At 47.1% G+C, this 8,680-nt stretch overlaps 1 long non-coding RNA gene across 1 annotated transcript in view; it reads left to right on the forward strand.

The window, feature by feature from the left end:
* Positions 1 to 8,478, forward strand: part of LOC138771891 (uncharacterized) — an 82,350-nt gene extending 73,872 nt beyond the window's left edge. The window contains exons 2-3 of the long non-coding RNA XR_011359685.1: positions 623 to 685; positions 8,407 to 8,478. This is a non-coding gene — a long non-coding RNA (uncharacterized lncRNA). The remainder of the gene's footprint in view (positions 1 to 622; positions 686 to 8,406) is intronic.
* Positions 8,479 to 8,680: the final 202 nt, after the last annotated feature.

The raw sequence follows: 8,680 nt of genomic DNA on the forward strand, positions 1-8,680 counted from the left end.
TCTCCTATCTATCTATCTATCTATCTATCTCCTATCTATCTGTCTGTCTGTCTATCTATCTCTCTATCTATCTCCTATCTATCTATCTATCTATCTATCTATCTATCTATCTATCTATCTCCTATCTATCTATCTATCTATCTATCTATCTATCTATCATCTATCTATCTCCTAGCTAGCTGCAGAATCCCAATTAAAGGGGTATTCCACTCAAACATAAGTTTTGATATGTTGCTGCCCATGATGAGACTAACAATTCCTTCCATACTTATTATTATCTATTCAGTCTCCTTTCCCCAGTTCTTAGCTGCTGCTTTCTGCAGAAGACACAGAAATCTGTCTGTGATCTTTTCTCTCCGTCTCCCCCTCCTCCCCCCCTCCCTTCTGAGACGGCTGATGTAAACAAGTCACTGACAGGCTTTATCTGCAACATTGTAGCTTCTTTGTAATACGGGGAGGGTTATTCTGATGAACTCGCTGTGATTATCCCTCCCAGCATTACAAAGAAGCTACAATGTTGCAGGACCAGTTCGGGCACCAAGCTGATCCTGCAGAAAAGACTTTTAATATTACAGCTCCTTAGGAATTTCTTCTCTCCATAACTTACTCCTATTATTTTCAGGGACCGAGAAAGTTTTCAAACCGGTAACGGAGTAAAATCTAAGAAGTAATGTGAGTGGATGTGGTGAATAAATCTCCCCATTATATTGGGGGGGGGGGGTGGCTGGCTGTATCTGCGACTTCTTACCATGCAGGTTATGGACTTAATGCACCTTTTAAGGTCTGGCTGCTCTATAATTGATGTGCATGTAATGGATGGTAAATATTTAATGCCCTTGTTATCCTGGATATTCCCGCAGGGGACTGACTCAGCCGCTTTGTCAACAGCGCAGAGTTCTTATCCTTTTAAATATGGATATATTTAAGTTATCTGGCGAATTCAGCCCCGCCGCTCCTAATGAATGCTAATGGGAGTGATATCTGCCGCTACAAGACCCCGCTACATCACTCCGCGCTTACACATTCAGGTAATAAAAGGAGGAGAAGAAAAAAAAACTAATTTTTTTACTTTTTTTTTTCTTCTTCTTACTTTGCCCTGAAGGTACAAAGCATGGATTCTATTACGTGAGACGAGATTTCGCTTTTAGGTTGTTTAGTAAAAGTTTAGACTATTGCACAATGGCGCGCGTGCAGACACTGTGCGAGCTTAGATCATTTTTACTTCTACTCAATGAGGCGCTCGCACTTGATGGTTGCCAACCAACAGGGTGGCACGTTGGTCTTGATAGTTGCAGTACATGAACAATTCTTATTCTTGTTCACCACTTGATATTCCACTGGATTGAGTGATACCTGGAATTCTTATGATCCTGTTACACGGGCTGATCATTTTGGTAAACGAGCGCCAATCTGCTAGATCGGCGCCCGTTTACTGGACCTATTAGACAGCCTGATAATCGGGCAGTAAGGGTTGCATGGACATCGTTAGCGATGTCCATGCAGCCCTTGCTGAAAGACCTGACATCTATTACTGGACCTATTAGACAGCATTATAATCGGGAAGTAAGGGCAGCATGGACATCGTTAGAGATGTCCATGCAGCCTTTGCCCAAAAACCTGACACCTATTACTGGACCTATTAGACAGCCTGATAATCAGGCAGTAAGGGCTGCATGGACATCGTTAGCCCTTGCCCACAGACCTGACACCTTACCTCTCCCCGCTGGTCTTCTCTTCTGTGCTCCTCAGCCTCCCGCTCCCAGCGGCAGGCCACAGGCCACAGTTCGCGAATATTCGCACAAATTAGTGTATATTCGCAAATTACATACAAACGAATATCATTAAAAACAGCGGCGAGTGGAGATGTGCGGAAGTGTTTGTATGTTCGTACAAACGTGCTGCTATTTGTTCGATGATCAGAACGGTTATAACAATTATTTTCGAACATACGAACGTTTATCTCGTGATGTATTGCAGTGAACTTGCAAAGTGAATATGGCGAATTTGCAAATCACAAATTCACTGCAAATCGGAATTAGTCAAATTCGCTTTACTCATCTCTACTAGATACAAGAGGCCATTGGGCTATCCTCTCCCTCTAGCCTCCACCAGTCCACTATCCTCTCCCTCTAGCCTCCACCAGTCCACTATCCTCTCCCTCTAGCCTCCACCAGTCCACTATCCTCTTCCTCTAGCCTCCACCAGTCCACTATCCTCTCCCTCTAGCCTCCACCAGTCCACTATCCTCTCCCTCTAGTCTCCACCAGTCCACTATCCTCTCCCTCTAGCCTCCACCAGTCCACCAGCCTCTCCCTCTAGCCTCCACCAGTCCACTATCCTCTCCCTCTAGCCTCCACCAGTCCACTATCCTCTCCCTCTAGCCTCCACCAGTTCACTATCCTCTCCCTCTAGCCTCCACCAGTCCACTATCCTCTCCCTCTAGCCTCCACCAGTCCACTATCCTCTCTCTCCAGCCTCCACCAGTCCACTATCCTCTCCCTCTAGCCTCCACCAGTCCACTATCCTCTTCCTCTAGCCTCCACCAGTCCACTATCCTCTCCCTCTAGCCTCCACCAGTCCACTATCCTCTCCCTCCAGCCGCCACCAGTCCACTATCCTCTCCCTCTAGCCTCCACCAGTTCACTATCCTCTCCCTCTAGCCTCCACCAGTCCACTATCCTCTCCCTCTAGCCTCCACCAGTCCACTATCTTCTCCCTTTAGCCTCCACCAGTCCACTATCCTCCCTCTCCAGCCTCCACCAGTCCACTATCCTCTCTCTCTAGCCTCCACCAGTCCACTATCCTCTCCCTCTAGCCTCCACCAGTCCACTATCCTCTCCCTCTAGCCTCCACCAGTCCACTATCCTCTCCCTCTAGCCTCCACCAGTCCACTAGCCTCACAGGACTGGAGGTCAATCTCCCACAATGTACAGGCCACTAACCTAGGGTCCCATTACACCAAACGATTATAGGCCAAACATGGTGTAAAGTGAAACTGGCTCAGTTGCCCCTAGCAACCAATCAGATTCCACCTTACATTCCTCACAGACTCTGGAAAATGAAAGGTGGAATCTGATTGGTTGCTAGGGGCAACTGAGCCAGTCTCACTTTACACCATGTTTGATAAATCTCCCCCATTGCTTGTAGCAGGGGAGAATACGGAACCTTAATGGGAACCATATGGCGGTGCACAATGCCTATTTCTACTATATAAGAACTGAGTCCTCGTCTGACTCTTTGGCGGTTTCCGCTCCGCACATATATTCCGGCTTCTCGCTCCGTGAATGAGCCGGCCAGGATTTGCTCGGCCTTAGATGCCGCACTCAGTAGGAATGAGTTGATATTCAGGGTTTTATGATTGCATTAAGAAGTAAGAAATATGTCAGCTCTGATACATTTGATGGCGTGTTTTTGCTAGGCAGGCAGATTAGGTTAATGCCCGATCAGGCGCTCGCATCCACAGTTTGCATACAAAGTACATTCCCGGAAGGCGACGGCTCCAAAGAACTTTTATTTCTAGAAAAGTTGTCGAGAAATGAAAGAATCGGTGGAAATGAAGTCTGGACGTGGCCCCGGTCCCCCATCTGCTGGGTGAGACTGTCTGTTCACGTCGATGAGAAGACAACCGTCCTAACTATTATAGAGAAGATTTCTCAGAACTGGTTGATGGCCGTTCTAGGACGTAGATGGCAATAAATAGATTTTACAAGCAATCCGCTGGCTGTAATTTGTGCTATATAAGGAGCGTCATGTGTTCTTCTCTGTCTGACCCGGACCACCAGGACGCTTCTAACAACCATGACTCATTGCTGATGAATTTGTTATTGGGGGTTCTTAGGTTCCTCACTTTGCATCATGACCCTGCTTCTCCCCCCAATACTGTGCCGGCTGTGCTACACAATACCCCCTGAAATATGTAGGCGCTATACAGAGAGTCCCCTGAAGATATTAGTACCCTACAGATAGTGCCCCCTACTGTAACCAGTTATATAGAGATTATAGTGCCCCTATAAACACACAGCTAGTACCCCCCCCCCCCCCCCCCCTGTAAATAGTGTCCTCACATAGTATTGTGCCCAGGCTAAAGGTAACTTGGCTAGAGCGCCACCAATGGTAATAACCCAAAGTGGGGTTAGTAATGTTGCCCATACTGACCCCTCGGTCTCGCCAATAATGACTCCCCAGAGTGTCTCTTATTAGTAATGTTCCACCCATGTCCTCCCAAAGTGTTGGAGCGACTGTCTGAACGATATTTAGATTGTTTGGGTGGCCCATTGAAGAGCGTGGCGGCCTGCTGCCCCCTACTATTACGCGAAGTGACAGCCAGCAGAGCATTGCTATCGTTATCGTTGCGATGGGTCATGTTTAAAGACAATGAGGGAGATTTATCAAACATGGTATAAAGTGAAACTGGCTCAGTTGTCCCTAGCAACCAATCAGATTCCACCTTTCATTTTCCAAAGAGTCTGTGAGGAATGAAAGGTGGAATCTGATTGGTTGCTAGGGGCAACTGAGCCAGTATTGCTTTACACCATGTTTGATAAATCTCCCCCCATAGTCTCTATCTCCTATCTATATAACATCTATCTGTCTTACAGAGTATTAGCTCCCAATGTGTATTAAGCCCCACACAGTATTTACACCCCTATGTGCCTCCCTACAGTACTTACCCCTCATTATGTACTCTCCCATGTGCTCTCACAGTATCCCCCTGTATCCACTTTAACTTAGTATTAGCCGTATTTGAGCCCCCTATATGTCCTGACATAGTATTCAGCCTTACTATATACCACAGTGTTTAGCTGTTTCCCCACACAGTAATTAGACTTCTATGTGCTCTTATACAGTATATAACCCTTGGTATGTGCCCCCCTACAGTATTTATTCCCATGCTGTGCCCCCACACAGTATTAGTCCCCCTCATGTGCCCCCATACAGTATTTAGCCCCCCAATTGTACCCCAACAGTGTTTATTCCTACACTATATTTACCCCCTTTTATGTATTCCACACAGTATTTACCCATCCTTATGTGTCCCCACACAGTATTTACCCACCCTTATGTGTCCCCACACAGTATTTACCCACCCTTTGTGTCCCCACACAGTATTTACCCACCCTTATATGTCCCCACACAGTATTTACCCATCCTTATATGTCCCCACACAGTATTTACCCACCCTTATGTGTCCCCACAGAGTATTTACCCACCCTTATGTGTCCCCACACAGTATTTACCCACCCTTATGTGTCCCACACAGTTTATACCCAACCTTACATCTCCCCACACAGTATTTACCCATCCTAATGTGTCCGTACACAGTATTAGCGGCCTTATAAACATCCAAACAGTATTTAGCCACCCCTTGCCATTGCCACAGTATTAGTCCCCCTCATGTGCCCCCATACAGTATTTAGCCTTTCATTGTACCTCAACAGAGTGTTTAGTCTCCCTTATTTATTTCAACACAATATTTAGCCCCCTTTATGGGCTCCTACACTATATTTAGCCCCATTTTATGTATCCCTCACAGTATTTACCCACCCTTATGTGTCCCCACACAGTATTTACCCACCCTTATATGTCCCCACAAAGTATTTACCCACCCTTATGTGTCCCCACACAGTATTTACCCACCCTTTGTGTCCCCACAAAGTATTTATCCACCCTTATGTGTCCCCACACAGTATTTACCCACCCTTATGTGTCCCCACACAGTATTTACCCACCCTTTGTGTCCCCACACAGTATTTACCCACCCTTATGTGTCCCCACACAGCATTTACCCACCCTTTGTGTCCCCACACAGTATTTACCCACCCTTATGTGTCCCCAGTATTAGTAAGGGTATTAGCTCCCATGTGCCCCAGCATAGTATTTAACCTCACTTTGTTCCATACATAGTGTTTAACCACACTATCTACCCCTATACAGTATTTAGCCCCCCTTATATGCCCTCATACACTATTTACCCCTTGTTGTGTGCAGTTTGTTACTTACCCTCAGCAGCGCTGTCCGGGTTCTGCTCCTATCCACTCCTCTTCTGTATTCCATGCTGATCCTGGGCCTGCTCACTCTCTTGTCTTCTGGCTTCTTCTTCCTCCTCCTGGTCTCTGCCGCAATGACACCTCTGGCCACTAAGGTGTGCAAGTGGCCATATACTTTGGATTATTAGGAGCAGCTTGTCTCCTCCTGCTTGTGCCTTCTACCAATCCAGAGCCACCTGCAGCTATTTAAGTTTGCTCCGCCTGCTCTTCCCTGCCTGAGCATTGTTGCATTACGCATTCTAAGCAAAGGTGCATTTTTGTGATCCTGCTGAAACAATCAACCACCTGGGATATAAAAATGGAGAGCTGAATGTAAACCCCGCCCCTGGGGAGCATACAAGCTGCTCGTGGGTGTTCCCCCTGCACCTCGGGGCGGGGCTTAAAGGCCCTGTTTCCAGCATATACTCAGCCTGTTCCCTTATGCCTTGCACCGACGTCGGGCCACTTGAGAACCCCCTTGTGGAGTCTAGGCTTCTGCCACCTGGTAGCAATGAGGATGGCACCTCTATTTAATGCCCCCATAGGAGCTGCCTGGCCCACCTTTATGGTCCGTTGCCCTGGACTGACTTATATACTCTCTATATACTTCTGCAGACCCAAACACTTACAAAATGTTTTGCTCAGCAGCACCTGCAGAGAACGACCACGGCCGCTGCTCCTATTATTCATGGAATCCAGACAAATAGTCACTTATGCCAAGTAGAAGGTGTTGCGTTCGGCGTTTTTCCGGCTTCCTCGGCCGTTAATGTATTTGACACAGCGGCAGGTAACCGAGTGCCAGCTCCGCGCCCGGTGTGAGATTCCAAGTGGATAAAGCAAAGTCGTAGACTGTGTATATTTATGAAAATTGCTAAAGTGGATGGAGCGCACAATATTAATCCAAAACTGCAGCGGTAAGTAAAATCCGCAGCAATGTGCCCGGAATATTTCCACCGTAATTACCTCGTAATTCAATGTGGAATGACGGCGCGCTAAATAATCGGCCGGAGAAGTCAGCGTATTGTAAAAGTGACTGCAAAAGGTAAGGGGATGTAAGAGAAATGAAGAGGGGGAAGTATAAAGATGATGTCAGTACCACAGACCACCAGGGATCAGGATGATATCAGTACCACAGACCACCAGGGATCAGGATGATATCAGTACCACAGACCACCAGGGATCAGGATGATATCAGTACCACAGACCACCAGGGATCAGGATGATAACTGTACCACAGACCACCAGGGATCAGGATGATAACTGTACCACAGACCACCAGGGATCAGGGTTATGACTGTACCACAGACCACCAGGGATCAGGATGATGTCAGTACCACAGACCACCAGGGATCAGGATGATGACTTTACCATAGACCATCAGGGATCAGGATGATAACTGTACCATTGACCCCCAAGGATCAGGATGGTGACTTTACCACAGACCACCATGGATCAGCATGATAACTGTACTACAGACCACCAGGGATCAGGGTGATGACTGTACCACAGACCACCAGGGATCGGGATGGTGTTAGTACCACAGACCACCAAAGACAAGCATGATAATTGTACCACAAACCACCAGGAATCAGCATGATGAGTGTACCTCTGATCAGCAGGGATCAGGATGATGTCAATACCACAGACCACCAGGGATAAGGATGATGGCTGTACCACAGACCACCAGGGATCAGCATGATAACTGTACCACAGACCACCAGGGATCAGCATGATAACTACCACAGACAACCAGGGATAAGGATGGCAACTTTACCACAACCCCCCAGGCATTAGTATGACAACTATACCTTTGCCTACCAGGGATCAGGATGAAGATTGTACCTCTGACCACCAGGAATAAGGATGATGACAGCACCTCTGCCCACTAATGATCAAACTGATGACTGTACCTCTGACCACCAGGGATCAGGGATGGTGTTAGTACCACAGACCACCAGGGATCACAATGCTCACTGTACCTATGACCATATAGATCAGGATTCTGGCTGTATCTATTGACTATACCTATGGCCATATGGGATCAATCAGGTTGCTGACTGTCCCTCTGACCACCAGGTATCATGATGCTGTCTGTACTTCTGACCACCAAGAATCAGAATGATGACCACAGCACTGACTACAGATAAATAATAGATATTTCCCCTATATGACAGCAGTCTGAAACAATCAACCACCTGGGCTACAAAAGTGGAGAGCTGTATGTAAGCCCCGCCCCTGGAGAGCACACAAGCTATTAGTGGGTGTTCCCGGGCACCTCGGGGGCGGGGCTTAAATGTCCTGTTTGCAGCTTTTAAAGCAATTTTTTAAAATTTCAATTGTCAAGAAAATCTCCATCAAAAATGTTATTTTCTAATTACAGCAGAAACAACAATGGCGCCATCCGACCGCCGGTCCTCTCCTCCTCTGCCAGCTCCTGCCTGCCAGCCCGTCCTCACGGCAGCTGCCGCTCCACAGTCGCTGACTCTCATGTAATAAATAGCTCACATTTTACAGTCTCGCTGGCTTTTTGTCATTTTTCAGCGCTGTTTACATGGAGGCCTCCGGAGCTGTAATCATCAATTCTGCCCAAACGTTTCTTTCACTTTCTTCCCATTTCTTTCCAGCATCTTCCTTTGGCGGCTGAGACACTGGAG

This window comes from Dendropsophus ebraccatus, chromosome 1, assembly GCF_027789765.1.
Source record: "Dendropsophus ebraccatus isolate aDenEbr1 chromosome 1, aDenEbr1.pat, whole genome shotgun sequence".
NCBI lineage: Eukaryota > Metazoa > Chordata > Amphibia > Anura > Hylidae > Dendropsophus > Dendropsophus ebraccatus.